The sequence below is a fragment of the Coenobita brevimanus genome, chromosome 84 (genome assembly GCF_032717465.1).
Source record: "Coenobita brevimanus isolate Jiangsu-jjx chromosome 84, ASM3271746v2, whole genome shotgun sequence".
Lineage (NCBI taxonomy): Eukaryota > Metazoa > Arthropoda > Malacostraca > Decapoda > Coenobitidae > Coenobita > Coenobita brevimanus.
In genome coordinates, this window is record NC_137037.1 from 2,318,050 (window position 1) to 2,332,920 (window position 14,871).

General features: G+C 41.4%; 1 protein-coding gene across 1 annotated transcript in view; it reads right to left on the reverse strand.

Moving 5' to 3' along the window:
* LOC145410015 (neural cell adhesion molecule 2-like) overlaps positions 1-14,871 on the reverse strand; it is a 114,250-nt gene that overhangs the window by 61,465 nt on the left and 37,914 nt on the right. The gene's annotated exons all lie outside the window — the stretch shown is intronic.

Here is a 14,871-nt window from a genome sequence, read left to right on the forward strand (position 1 = left end):
AGGATTTCCTGCCCAAATTACCACGGATTTTATTGTCCTACAGGGATTCCCCCTGAAGCTGTTTTATATATATATATATATATATATATATATATATATATATATATATATATATATATATATATATATATATATTGTTAAGGAACAGAGAAAGATAACGTACACTTTAAGTGAGAACACGAAGAGTCACCACTGTCCCGCAAAGTTCCAGGTTCAAAACAAAAGAGTTAGGTAAAATTACAAGTCAAAGTTTAATGCACAAACTAACAACAAAACATTCAGAACTCATAAGGATAATGTAATGGCAAAAAACAGGTTAAATATATGGTTAACTGCAATAGCCTCTATTAACACGAAATTAGCAAGAATAAATTTATCTAAGTCAGCCCTGATAAAATGAGATACCAGATAATACTCAGTGAATGCCAGATAAATAATTACAGATACAAACTATTATCAAAAATGACTGCAAAGAACCCTACATAAATTACAAAAACTTCACTAGGCCTACAAATTAAACTTATGCTATACAGTACAAGAACAAAATGCAACAACGGTTATACTCAAATTACACACAGCTGCTAGATGTTTGGAGATTTCTTGAGCACTCACAATAATAATAATTGTACAGGGGAGGACAGAGATGTGAACAAAATGAGGAGCAGATCTAAGTGGCAATGATGCAGAGACTGAGCTCATTATATAGGGGCCAGCAGAGCCTGATACAACTTGTAAGAGGGACGCGCAAATGAAGCCATGGGGACAGAGAGCTGAAAATCCCTCACTGAAACAACAGAAATGACGACTTACTCTACTATAACGGTAGAAGGGGGGGACTGAGGCAGAACACGCTCGTGATCAAACATGCAGCAACTGTGCGTTAAAATTACACAAAGGATGATGAAATCATAGGCTATGTAACACCTCCCCACAAAGAAAAAAGAAATTTACAAAGGAAATTTCTTATTACTCTAAAACAATCTGTACATGGCATTACAGAACATGCAAAAGTCTTTCCTAGTGTTACAAAACATGAGATCTCCCTAGCACGTTCAGTCATAGGTACTTGCCAGTATCCCTTTAACAAATCAAACTTACTTATGTACCTAGCCTTTCCGATCTTGTCTATGCAATCTTCCACACGAGGGAGAGGGTAAGTGTCTGTTTTAGTTATCTGATTAACACGTCTGTAGTCGATGCAAAGCCGCTGTGACCCACCTGGCTTAGGGACCAGAGTGACAGGAGAACTCCACTCGCTCTGACAGGGCTCAGTCATCTTGTGGTCCAACAGGTAGCCAAGCTCCTTCTGGATGAGAGGAACTTTCACTGGGTTCACACGGTAAGGAGGCAATTTAATTGGCTTTGCGTCTCCAACATCGACATCATGCATCAACACAGTGGTTCTTCCTGGAGTGGCACGGAACACTTGCGGGTACTCCTGCAGTAATGCCGAAAACTCCTGCCTTTCCTTGGGTGGTAGATGAGAAAGCTTAGTCTGGAGATCATTCATGATATCAGGATTCTTCCCCAAACTATCACTCAGGCTCATACTGCATGGGAGAGCTTCACTTGCAGACTCGGGTGGAACAGCTACAGTGCAGACTGGATTATTTTCGTCCCGCCTGTGATATAACTTTAGCATGTTGATGTGACATAGTTGCTTGCTCTTTCTACGATCTGGTGTGGCGATGACATAGCTGACATCACTGAGTTTCTTCTCCACGAAATAAGGGCCACTAAACTTGGCTTGAAGAGGTTGCCCATGAACTGGTAGCAGAATCAAAACCTGATCTCCTGGCTGAAAGTGGCGTAACCTGGACTTCTTATCATACCAAGTCTTCATCTTCTCCCGAGCAGCTCCTAAATTCTCTCTCGCCAGCTGTAAAGCAGTGGACAGCCGTTCTTTGAACTTCATCACATACTCCAGCAGGTTGACGTCATCTTCCTCCGACAGCCAGCATTCCTTGAGTAACTTAAGGGGTCCTCTTACTTCATGGCCAAACAGTAGTTCAAAAGGTGAGAAGCCCAGTGATTCATTTGGAGATTCTCTTGCAGCAAACACAACGAATGGAAGACCTTTATCCCAGTCTTTCTGATGTTCCAAACAGTATTTCTTGAGCATCGATTTGAGTGTTTGATGATATCTCTCCAACGCTCCTTGGGTCTGGGGATGGTAAGCTGAAGACGTGATCTGGGTGATGCCCAACTCTTTCAGAGACTGCTTGAAAACGTTTGACATGAAATTACTTCCCCGGTCTGACTGTACCTCCTTAGGCAGACCAAACTTTGTGAAGAACCCCAGCATTTCCTTAACCACGTTCTTTGCTGAGATGTTTCTAAGTGGAATGGCTTCAGGATAACGAGTAGCCATGTCAATCATGGTCAACACATAAGAAAATCCTGAAGAAGTCTTAGGAAGAGGGCCCACAATATCCACCAACACACGGGTGAAAGGCGCCTCAAAAGGAGGAATGGGAACTAGAGGTGCAACCTTTTCGGTCTGATTACACTTTCCCACAACTTGACAGGTGTGACAAGACTTACAATACCAGGAAACATCCCTGAAGATACCTGGCCAGTAGAAGTGTTTCAAAATGCGTGCCACAGTCTTTCTCACTCCAAGGTGTCCTGCCAAACTGGAATCATGAGCCACTCGAATGATATCCTGCCTACAAACACGAGGGATGACAACTTGATGTACAACCTCCCATTCACAGTCGGCTGATGCTGTTGGGGGTCTCCACTTCCTCATAAGTACTCCTGACTTTACATAATAACAAGTAGAAGCACCGGCTGACTCTTCCTCACTGCAAGCAGAGTTAGCTAGACCTTTCAACTCAGGGTCAGCAACCTGCAACTCAACCAACTCTTGACGAGACAAATTATCAACACTACGGGGTACTGCCTCATCTGGTGAGTGGTCCAAATTAGCAAGAAAAGTGTCAGCTAGGATAACATCATCATCATCATTATCCTCTAAATCACCAGTAACTTTAGACTTAGCCCTAGTGACAGCACATGCAGGGAACACATCAGGGACATCACAATCCTGGGACGCAGCCACTGGCTCACTAGACAACTGAGGAGCTGGACACACTTGACTTCCACCAATATCATTTCCAAGTAAGAAAGTTACACCTGACATTGGGAGTGTCTCAACCAACCCAACCATAACGGAACCATTAACAAAACCAGACTCTAAATTCACTCTGCACAGAGGAACAGAGAAGTAGTTATTCCCTACACCTTGTAAGATTACAGTTTCATCAGAGGAATTAACATTAGAGCCTAGAACACTGGTCAGCATAAGGGATTGGCAAGCACCTGTATCACGATATATTTTAACTGATTTCCTGTCAATACTGTCCAGAGGACTGACAAAACCATCAGACAGGAAATTAGCACATGAACTCTTGAGAGTGTCACCCACGTTACTGCTCAAAAGAGGAGCTCCATCATGAGAATTTAAGTTACCCCTCAAAGCAGGTTCAGTTAACTCAGTTAAAGAATTCTGGGAACTCTCAAGAGTGGACACTAGACCAATTGACTGAATATTTAAAGACTCCTTTTTGTTCACATCACGCTGTCTCCTGAAACATCTCTCCGTAGTATGACCAAGCTTACTACAATAAGTACATTTACTTTTCTGAAATCTAGAGGTGAAGCTGGTATTTACTTCCTGAGAAACATCATCCTTATTCTCTTTCCTGTTACCTGTACTCTGAGTAGAGGCAACGTACTGACTCTCAGCTTTCCTTTTTTCTCTAGAATATCTCTTGTGAGTGAGAACATATTCATCAGCTAAAACTGCAGCATCAGACAAATTATCTATTCTTCTCTCATCAAGATATAGGCTTACATCTTTACTAATACACCTTTTGAAGTCCTCCAGCAAAATCATCTGCTTAAATTTGTCAAAATCAGAATCCACATTCTTAGAATTTAACCACTGCTCTAACAAATCTTCTTTGATTTTTGCATACTCAACATGGGATTGCTTATCTTGCTTGTAAGTTGTCCTAAATTTTACTCTATAAGCTTCAGGAACAAGCTCATAGGCCTTAAGAATCAAGCTCTTAACTACATCATAATTATCAGACTGATCCTGAGGCAAAGATGCATAAGTTACTTGAGCTTTACCGGTGAGAACAGTTTGAAGGAGTACTGGCCAATACTCCTTAGGCCAATTAAAACCTGTAGCTACCCTCTCAAACAACTGAAAATACTTTGTTAAATCAGATTCATTAAAAGGAGGGACAAGTTTAACATTTTTAGCCACATCAAAATCATCAGAGCAAGATGATCCAGTTCCACCTTGTTTCATGCGATACTCATGGTCTGCCTGAATCCTGGCAAGCTCAATTTGTGCCTGAGCCCGTACCTGTGCCTCTTCAATACGAGCATTTGCCTCCTTAACATCAGCCTCCTTAGCACGTGCTTGAAATTCAGCTTCCTTCACACGAGCCTCCTGCAGGGCTAGCTGTAACTTAGCTAATTCAATCTGCGTTTGCTCATTTGGAGGAGTTACATTAAACAAGCTTTCATTAATCATGTCAACAATTTGATCTTTAGAATGATGAGAGCGAACAGCAATTCCTAATTGTTGAGCAACAAGCTTAAGTTCATTCTTTGTTCTGTTTTCTATATCACACACTGTTTGCACATTTGACAAAAAATCTTTGGCTTCATCAAGTGTAGAAATAGTAGCCATCATGAATATATCACAGTCACAAAATATCAAACAATATCCTTATGATAATATCCTGAATATCCTGATATGAGGTCGCCAAATTTATGTTACGGAACAGAGAAAGATAACGTACACTTTAAGTGAGAACACGAAGAGTCACCACTGTCCCGCAAAGTTCCAGGTTCAAAACAAAAGAGTTAGGTAAAATTACAAGTCAAAGTTTAATGCACAAACTAACAACAAAACATTCAGAACTCATAAGGATAATGTAATGGCAAAAAACAGGTTAAATATATGGTTAACTGCAATAGCCTCTATTAACACGAAATTAGCAAGAATAAATTTATCTAAGTCAGCCCTGATAAAATGAGATACCAGATAATACTCAGTGAATGCCAGATAAATAATTACAGATACAAACTATTATCAAAAATGACTGACAAAGAACCCTACATAAATTACAAAAACTTCACTAGGCCTACAAATTAAACTTATGCTATACAGTACAAGAACAAAATGCAACAACAGTTATACTCAAATTACACACAGCTGCTAGATGTTTGAAGATTTCTTGAGCACTCACAATAATAATAATTGTACAGGGGAGGACAGAGATGTGAACAAAATGAGGAGCAGATCTAAGTGGCAATGATGCAGAGACTGAGCTCATTATATAGGGGCCAGCAGAGCCTGATACAACTTGTAAGAGGGACGCGCAAATGAAGCCATGGGGACAGAGAGCTGAAAATCCCTCACTGAAACAACAGAAATGACGACTTACTCTACTATAACGGTAGAAGGGGGGGACTGAGGCAGAACACGCTCGTGATCAAACATGCAGCAACTGTGCGTTAAAATTACACAAAGGATGATGAAATCATAGGCTATGTAACACCTCCCCACAAAGAAAAAAGAAATCTACAAAGGAAATTTCTTATTACTCTAAAACAATCTGTACATGGCATTACAGAACATGCAAAAGTCTTTCCTAGTGTTACAAAACATGAGATCTCCCTAGCACGTTCAGTCATAGGTACTTGCCAGTATCCCTTTAACAAATCAAACTTACTTATGTACCTAGCCTTTCCGATCTTGTCTATGCAATCTTCCACACGAGGGAGAGGGTAAGTGTCTGTTTTAGTTATCTGATTAACACGTCTGTAGTCGATGCAAAGCCGCTGTGACCCACCTGGCTTAGGGACCAGAGTGACAGGAGAACTCCACTCGCTCTGACAGGGCTCAGTCATCTTGTGGTCCAACAGGTAGCCAAGCTCCTTCTGGATGAGAGGAACTTTCACTGGGTTCACACGGTAAGGAGGCAATTTAATTGGCTTTGCGTCTCCAACATCGACATCATGCATCAACACAGTGGTTCTTCCTGGAGTGGCACGGAACACTTGCGGGTACTCCTGCAGTAATGCCGAAAACTCCTGCCTTTCCTTGGGTGGTAGATGAGAAAGCTTAGTCTGGAGATCATTCATGATATCAGGATTCTTCCCCAAACTATCACTCAGGCTCATACTGCATGGGAGAGCTTCACTTGCAGACTCGGGTGGAACAGCTACAGTGCAGACTGGATTATTTTCGTCCCGCCTGTGATATAACTTTAGCATGTTGATGTGACATAGTTGCTTGCTCTTTCTACGATCTGGTGTGGCGATGACATAGCTGACATCACTGAGTTTCTTCTCCACGAAATAAGGGCCACTAAACTTGGCTTGAAGAGGTTGCCCATGAACTGGTAGCAGAATCAAAACCTGATCTCCTGGCTGAAAGTGGCGTAACCTGGACTTCTTATCATACCAAGTCTTCATCTTCTCCCGAGCAGCTCCTAAATTCTCTCTCGCCAGCTGTAAAGCAGTGGACAGCCGTTCTTTGAACTTCATCACATACTCCAGCAGGTTGGACGTCATCTTCCTCCGACAGCCAGCATTCCTTGAGTAACTTAAGGGGTCCTCTTACTTCATGGCCAAACAGTAGTTCAAAAGGTGAGAAGCCCAGTGATTCATTTGGAGATTCTCTTGCAGCAAACACAACGAATGGAAGACCTTTATCCCAGTCTTTCTGATGTTCCAAACAGTATTTCTTGAGCATCGATTTGAGTGTTTGATGATATCTCTCCAACGCTCCTTGGGTCTGGGGATGGTAAGCTGAAGACGTGATCTGGGTGATGCCCAACTCTTTCAGAGACTGCTTGAAAACGTTTGACATGAAATTACTTCCCCGGTCTGACTGTACCTCCTTAGGCAGACCAAACTTTGTGAAGAACCCCAGCATTTCCTTAACCACGTTCTTTGCTGAGATGTTTCTAAGTGGAATGGCTTCAGGATAACGAGTAGCCATGTCAATCATGGTCAACACATAAGAAAATCCTGAAGAAGTCTTAGGAAGAGGGCCCACAATATCCACCAACACACGGGTGAAAGGCGCCTCAAAAGGAGGAATGGGAACTAGAGGTGCAACCTTTTCGGTCTGATTACACTTTCCCACAACTTGACAGGTGTGACAAGACTTACAATACCAGGAAACATCCCTGAAGATACCTGGCCAGTAGAAGTGTTTCAAAATGCGTGCCACAGTCTTTCTCACTCCAAGGTGTCCTGCCAAACTGGAATCATGAGCCACTCGAATGATATCCTGCCTACAAACACGAGGGATGACAACTTGATGTACAACCTCCCATTCACAGTCGGCTGATGCTGTTGGGGGTCTCCACTTCCTCATAAGTACTCCTGACTTTACATAATAACAAGTAGAAGCACCGGCTGACTCTTCCTCACTGCAAGCAGAGTTAGCTAGACCTTTCAACTCAGGGTCAGCAACCTGCAACTCAACCAACTCTTGACGAGACAAATTATCAACACTACGGGGTACTGCCTCATCTGGTGAGTGGTCCAAATTAGCAAGAAAAGTGTCAGCTAGGATAACATCATCATCATCATTATCCTCTAAATCACCAGTAACTTTAGACTTAGCCCTAGTGACAGCACATGCAGGGAACACATCAGGGACATCACAATCCTGGGACGCAGCCACTGGCTCACTAGACAACTGAGGAGCTGGACACACTTGACTTCCACCAATATCATTTCCAAGTAAGAAAGTTACACCTGACATTGGGAGTGTCTCAACCAACCCAACCATAACGGAACCATTAACAAAACCAGACTCTAAATTCACTCTGCACAGAGGAACAGAGAAGTAGTTATTCCCCACACCTTGTAAGATTACAGTTTCATCAGAGGAATTAACATTAGAGCCTAGAACACTGGTCAGCATAAGGGATTGGCAAGCACCTGTATCACGATATATTTTAACTGATTTCCTGTCAATACTGTCCAGAGGACTGACAAAACCATCAGACAGGAAATTAGCACATGAACTCTTGAGAGTGTCACCCACGTTACTGCTCAAAAGAGGAGCTCCATCATGAGAATTTAAGTTACCCCTCAAAGCAGGTTCAGTTAACTCAGTTAAAGAATTCTGGGAACTCTCAAGAGTGGACACTAGACCAATTGACTGAATATTTAAAGACTCCTTTTTGTTCACATCACGCTGTCTCCTGAAACATCTCTCCGTAGTATGACCAAGCTTACTACAATAAGTACATTTACTTTTCTGAAATCTAGAGGTGAAGCTGGTATTTACTTCCTGAGAAACATCATCCTTATTCTCTTTCCTGTTACCTGTACTCTGAGTAGAGGCAACGTACTGACTCTCAGCTTTCCTTTTTTCTCTAGAATATCTCTTGTGAGTGAGAACATATTCATCAGCTAAAACTGCAGCATCAGACAAATTATCTATTCTTCTCTCATCAAGATATAGGCTTACATCTTTACTAATACACCTTTTGAAGTCCTCCAGCAAAATCATCTGCTTAAATTTGTCAAAATCAGAATCCACATTCTTAGAATTTAACCACTGCTCTAACAAATCTTCTTTGATTTTTGCATACTCAACATGGGATTGCTTATCTTGCTTGTAAGTTGTCCTAAATTTTACTCTATAAGCTTCAGGAACAAGCTCATAGGCCTTAAGAATCAAGCTCTTAACTACATCATAATTATCAGACTGATCCTGAGGCAAAGATGCATAAGTTACTTGAGCTTTACCGGTGAGAACAGTTTGAAGGAGTACTGGCCAATACTCCTTAGGCCAATTAAAACCTGTAGCTACCCTCTCAAACAACTGAAAATACTTTGTTAAATCAGATTCATTAAAAGGAGGGACAAGTTTAACATTTTTAGCCACATCAAAATCATCAGAGCAAGATGATCCAGTTCCACCTTGTTTCATGCGATACTCATGGTCTGCCTGAATCCTGGCAAGCTCAATTTGTGCCTGAGCCCGTACCTGTGCCTCTTCAATACGAGCATTTGCCTCCTTAACATCAGCCTCCTTAGCACGTGCTTGAAATTCAGCTTCCTTCACACGAGCCTCCTGCAGGGCTAGCTGTAACTTAGCTAATTCAATCTGCGTTTGCTCATTTGGAGGAGTTACATTAAACAAGCTTTCATTAATCATGTCAACAATTTGATCTTTAGAATGATGAGAGCGAACAGCAATTCCTAATTGTTGAGCAACAAGCTTAAGTTCATTCTTTGTTCTGTTTTCTATATCACACACTGTTTGCACATTTGACAAAAAATCTTTGGCTTCATCAAGTGTAGAAATAGTAGCCATCATGAATATATCACAGTCACAAAATATCAGACAATATCCTTATGATAATATCCTGAATATCCTGATATGAGGTCGCCAAATTTATGTTGCGGAACAGAGAAAGATAACGTACACTTTATGTGAGAACACGAAGAGTCACCACTGTCCCGCAAAGTTCCAGGTTCAAAACAAAAGAGTTAGGTAAAATTACAAGTCAAAGTTTAATGCACAAACTAACAACAAAACATTCAGAACTCATAAGGATAATGTAATGGCAAAAAACAGGTTAAATATATGGTTAACTGCAATAGCCTCTATTAACACGAAATTAGCAAGAATAAATTTATCTAAGTCAGCCCTGATAAAATGAGATACCAGATAATACTCAGTGAATGCCAGATAAATAATTACAGATACAAACTATTATCAAAAATGACTGACAAAGAACCCTACATAAATTACAAAAACTTCACTAGGCCTACAAATTAAACTTATGCTATACAGTACAAGAACAAAATGCAACAACGGTTATACTCAAATTACACACAGCTGCTAGATGTTTGAAGATTTCTTGAGCACTCACAATAATAATAATTGTACAGGGGAGGACAGAGATGTGAACAAAATGAGGAGCAGATCTAAGTGGCAATGATGCAGAGACTGAGCTCATTATATAGGGGCCAGCAGAGCCTGATACAACTTGTAAGAGGGACGCGCAAATGAAGCCATGGGGACAGAGAGCTGAAAATCCCTCACTGAAACAACAGAAATGACGACTTACTCTACTATAACGGTAGAAGGGGGGGACTGAGGCAGAACACGCTCGTGATCAAACATGCAGCAACTGTGCGTTAAAATTACACAAAGGATGATGAAATCATAGGCTATGTAACACCTCCCACAAAGAAAAAGAAATCTACAAAGGAAATTTCTTATTACTCTAAAACAATCTGTACATGGCATTACAGAACATGCAAAAGTCTTTCCTAGTGTTACAAAACATGAGATCTCCCTAGCACGTTCAGTCATAGGTACTTGCCAGTATCCCTTTAACAAATCAAACTTACTTATGTACCTAGCCTTTCCGATCTTGTCTATGCAATCTTCCACACGAGGGAGAGGGTAAGTGTCTGTTTTAGTTATCTGATTAACACGTCTGTAGTCGATGCAAAGCCGCTGTGACCCACCTGGCTTAGGGACCAGAGTGACAGGAGAACTCCACTCGCTCTGACAGGGCTCAGTCATCTTGTGGTCCAACAGGTAGCCAAGCTCCTTCTGGATGAGAGGAACTTTCACTGGGTTCACACGGTAAGGAGGCAATTTAATTGGCTTTGCGTCTCCAACATCGACATCATGCATCAACACAGTGGTTCTTCCTGGAGTGGCACGGAACACTTGCGGGTACTCCTGCAGTAATGCCGAAAACTCCTGCCTTTCCTTGGGTGGTAGATGAGAAAGCTTAGTCTGGAGATCATTCATGATATCAGGATTCTTCCCCAAACTATCACTCAGGCTCATACTGCATGGGAGAGCTTCACTTGCAGACTCGGGTGGAACAGCTACAGTGCAGACTGGATTATTTTCGTCCCGCCTGTGATATAACTTTAGCATGTTGATGTGACATAGTTGCTTGCTCTTTCTACGATCTGGTGTGGCGATGACATAGCTGACATCACTGAGTTTCTTCTCCACGAAATAAGGGCCACTAAACTTGGCTTGAAGAGGTTGCCCATGAACTGGTAGCAGAATCAAAACCTGATCTCCTGGCTGAAAGTGGCGTAACCTGGACTTCTTATCATACCAAGTCTTCATCTTCTCCCGAGCAGCTCCTAAATTCTCTCTCGCCAGCTGTAAAGCAGTGGACAGCCGTTCTTTGAACTTCATCACATACTCCAGCAGGTTGACGTCATCTTCCTCCGACAGCCAGCATTCCTTGAGTAACTTAAGGGGTCCTCTTACTTCATGGCCAAACAGTAGTTCAAAAGGTGAGAAGCCCAGTGATTCATTTGGAGATTCTCTTGCAGCAAACACAACGAATGGAAGACCTTTATCCCAGTCTTTCTGATGTTCCAAACAGTATTTCTTGAGCATCGATTTGAGTGTTTGATGATATCTCTCCAACGCTCCTTGGGTCTGGGGATGGTAAGCTGAAGACGTGATCTGGGTGATGCCCAACTCTTTCAGAGACTGCTTGAAAACGTTTGACATGAAATTACTTCCCGGTCTGACTGTACCTCCTTAGGCAGACCAAACTTTGTGAAGAACCCCAGCATTTCCTTAACCACGTTCTTTGCTGAGATGTTTCTAAGTGGAATGGCTTCAGGATAACGAGTAGCCATGTCAATCATGGTCAACACATAAGAAAATCCTGAAGAAGTCTTAGGAAGAGGGCCCACAATATCCACCAACACACGGGTGAAAGGCGCCTCAAAAGGAGGAATGGGAACTAGAGGTGCAACCTTTTCGGTCTGATTACACTTTCCCACAACTTGACAGGTGTGACAAGACTTACAATACCAGGAAACATCCCTGAAGATACCTGGCCAGTAGAAGTGTTTCAAAATGCGTGCCACAGTCTTTCTCACTCCAAGGTGTCCTGCCAAACTGGAATCATGAGCCACTCGAATGATATCCTGCCTACAAACACGAGGGATGACAACTTGATGTACAACCTCCCATTCACAGTCGGCTGATGCTGTTGGGGGTCTCCCACTTCCTCATAAGTACTCCTGACTTTACATAATAACAAGTAGAAGCACCGGCTGACTCTTCCTCACTGCAAGCAGAGTTAGCTAGACCTTTCAACTCAGGGTCAGCAACCTGCAACTCAACCAACTCTTGACGAGACAAATTATCAACACTACGGGGTACTGCCTCATCTGGTGAGTGGTCCAAATTAGCAAGAAAAGTGTCAGCTAGGATAACATCATCATCATCATTATCCTCTAAATCACCAGTAACTTTAGACTTAGCCCTAGTGACAGCACATGCAGGGAACACATCAGGGACATCACAATCCTGGGACGCAGCCACTGGCTCACTAGACAACTGAGGAGCTGGACACACTTGACTTCCACCAATATCATTTCCAAGTAAGAAAGTTACACCTGACATTGGGAGTGTCTCAACCAACCCAACCATAACGGAACCATTAACAAAACCAGACTCTAAATTCACTCTGCACAGAGGAACAGAGAAGTAGTTATTCCCCACACCTTGTAAGATTACAGTTTCATCAGAGGAATTAACATTAGAGCCTAGAACACTGGTCAGCATAAGGGATTGGCAAGCACCTGTATCACGATATATTTTAACTGATTTCCTGTCAATACTGTCCAGAGGACTGACAAAACCATCAGACAGGAAATTAGCACATGAACTCTTGAGAGTGTCACCCACGTTACTGCTCAAAAGAGGAGCTCCATCATGAGAATTTAAGTTACCCCTCAAAGCAGGTTCAGTTAACTCAGTTAAAGAATTCTGGGAACTCTCAAGAGTGGACACTAGACCAATTGACTGAATATTTAAAGACTCCTTTTTGTTCACATCACGCTGTCTCCTGAAACATCTCTCCGTAGTATGACCAAGCTTACTACAATAAGTACATTTACTTTTTCTGAAATCTAGAGGTGAAGCTGGTATTTACTTCCTGAGAAACATCATCCTTATTCTCTTTCCTGTTACCTGTACTCTGAGTAGAGGCAACGTACTGACTCTCAGCTTTCCTTTTTTCTCTAGAATATCTCTTGTGAGTGAGAACATATTCATCAGCTAAAACTGCAGCATCAGACAAATTATCTATTCTTCTCTCATCAAGATATAGGCTTACATCTTTACTAATACACCTTTTGAAGTCCTCCAGCAAAATCATCTGCTTAAATTTGTCAAAATCAGAATCCACATTCTTAGAATTTAACCACTGCTCTAACAAATCTTCTTTGATTTTTGCATACTCAACATGGGATTGCTTATCTTGCTTGTAAGTTGTCCTAAATTTTACTCTATAAGCTTCAGGAACAAGCTCATAGGCCTTAAGAATCAAGCTCTTTACATCATAATTATCAGACTGATCCTGAGGCAAAGATGCATAAGTTACTTGAGCTTTACCGGTGAGAACAGTTTGAAGGAGTACTGGCCAATACTCCTTAGGCCAATTAAAACCTGTAGCTACCCTCTCGAACAACTGAAAATACTTTGTTAAATCAGATTCATTAAAAGGAGGGACAAGTTTAACATTTTTAGCCACATCAAAATCATCAGAGCAAGATGATCCAGTTCCACCTTGTTTCATGCGATACTCATGGTCTGCCTGAATCCTGGCAAGCTCAATTTGTGCCTGAGCCCGTACCTGTGCCTCTTCAATACGAGCATTTGCCTCCTTAACATCAGCCTCCTTAGCACGTGCTTGAAATTCAGCTTCCTTCACACGAGCCTCCTGCAGGGCTAGCTGTAACTTAGCTAATTCAATCTGCGTTTGCTCATTTGGAGGAGTTACATTAAACAAGCTTTCATTAATCATGTCAACAATTTGATCTTTAGAATGATGAGAGCGAACAGCAATTCCTAATTGTTGAGCAACAAGCTTAAGTTCATTCTTTGTTCTGTTTTCTATATCACACACTGTTTGCACATTTGACAAAAAATCTTTGGCTTCATCAAGTGTAGAAATAGTAGCCATCATGAATATATCACAGTCACAAAATATCAAACAATATCCTTATGATAATATCCTGAATATCCTGATATGAGGTCGCCAAATTTATGTTACGGAACAGAGAAAGATAACGTACACTTTAAGTGAGAACACGAAGAGTCACCACTGTCCCGCAAAGTTCCAGGTTCAAAACAAAAGAGTTAGGTAAAATTACAAGTCAAAGTTTAATGCACAAACTAACAACAAAACATTCAGAACTCATAAGGATAATGTAATGGCAAAAAACAGGTTAAATATATGGTTAACTGCAATAGCCTCTATTAACACGAAATTAGCAAGAATAAATTTATCTAAGTCAGCCCTGATAAAATGAGATACCAGATAATACTCAGTGAATGCCAGATAAATAATTACAGATACAAACTATTATCAAAAATGACTGACAAAGAACCCTACATAAATTACAAAAACTTCACTAGGCCTACAAATTAAACTTATGCTATACAGTACAAGAACAAAATGCAACAACGGTTATACTCAAATTACACACAGCTGCTAGATGTTTGGAGATTTCTTGAGCACTCACAATAATAATAATTGTACAGGGGAGGACAGAGATGTGAACAAAATGAGGAGCAGATCTAAGTGGCAATGATGCAGAGACTGAGCTCATTATATAGGGGCCAGCAGAGCCTGATACAACTTGTAAGAGGGACGCGCAAATGAAGCCATGGGGACAGAGAGCTGAAAATCCCTCACTGAAACAACAGAAATGACGACTTACTCTACTATAACGGTAGAAGGGGGGGACTGAGGCAGAACACGCTCGTGATCAAACATGCAGCAACTGTGCGTTAAAATTACA